Source organism: Equus quagga, unplaced genomic scaffold (assembly GCF_021613505.1).
Source record: "Equus quagga isolate Etosha38 unplaced genomic scaffold, UCLA_HA_Equagga_1.0 185616_RagTag, whole genome shotgun sequence".
Classification (NCBI taxonomy): Eukaryota; Metazoa; Chordata; class Mammalia; order Perissodactyla; family Equidae; genus Equus; species Equus quagga.
In genome coordinates this window covers 6,997-7,915 of record NW_025797741.1, presented here as the reverse complement: position 1 = coordinate 7,915, position 919 = coordinate 6,997, and the positions used below count along the sequence as shown (strand labels likewise).

General features: G+C 50.9%; 1 long non-coding RNA gene across 1 annotated transcript; it reads left to right on the top strand.

The window, feature by feature from the left end:
• LOC124233294 (uncharacterized) lies at positions 1-625 on the top strand. Its single transcript, XR_006887029.1, has 2 exons — positions 1-43; positions 355-625. It is a non-coding gene; the product is annotated as an uncharacterized LOC124233294 (long non-coding RNA).
• Positions 626-919: the final 294 nt, after the last annotated feature.

Sequence of the window (919 nt, the reverse complement as noted above, 5' to 3'; positions counted from 1 at the left end):
CCTGTATGCTGTACTGGTCAGCGCCCTCGTGCTGATGGCCATGGTAAGTAGGGGAGCAGGATGGGACAGACAGGTTGGAGATGACACAGCACCTCAGAGCCAGGAGTATACAGACACTGTCAGGACCAGAGTGTGGCAGAGAAGAAGAGGAGGGTTCACTCACATGCCCCAGAAGATGCCTTGTCCCTCGGGGACTGAAGAGGAAGAGCCATGCTGGGAAGGAGAAGCTAGGGTTCCCTGCAAACCCAGGAGGTTGTGAGGAGCCCTATTCATCTTTTCAGTGGGCCATCCTGCTGCTTCTCAATCCCTACCACTCCTGTCTCCTGGTAACCCTCAAAACCTTCTCTTCTTCAGGTCAAGAGAAAGGATCCCTGAAGCCAGCTCAAAGGTGGAGCTAGAAGCTTCCAGACCATTATCACCCCACCATGGAGTTTCCTTTTTCTTTTCCTAGCCAGGGCTTCTGAAGAGCTGTTCTCATCTCTCTACTCATCCTGATATCTACTCCCTCAAGTGCTTGCACACCTCGACACTCATGACCGAAATCTCTCTGACCCAAGGGGGACCCTAGTGTGCCTGTGTTGACTGAACCAATAAAAATGGCCTGTTCTGGCTTGACTCTGCCTTATGAATGTCTAGATATCTCTTCTTCCCATGTCTGAACTGCCCATGTGACTCTAGTCAGGATAGAAACAAGAGGTATTCAAGGAAGGTGTAGTCCCTTCAGGTGCGAGGGGCAAGGGACCCAGCCTGTGGCTGGCACTGCTCCTCCTTGTCAGGGGAACTCAAGTAAATGTGAAAGTTGGTAATGGGATGTGAACAGGCTTACTCTGGAACAGCCTAGAAATATGGGGATGTTGACCATAAGAACTTTCTGTCCTACCTGGATAAAGGTGCTCTGAGGAAGAGCTGACCTACATAG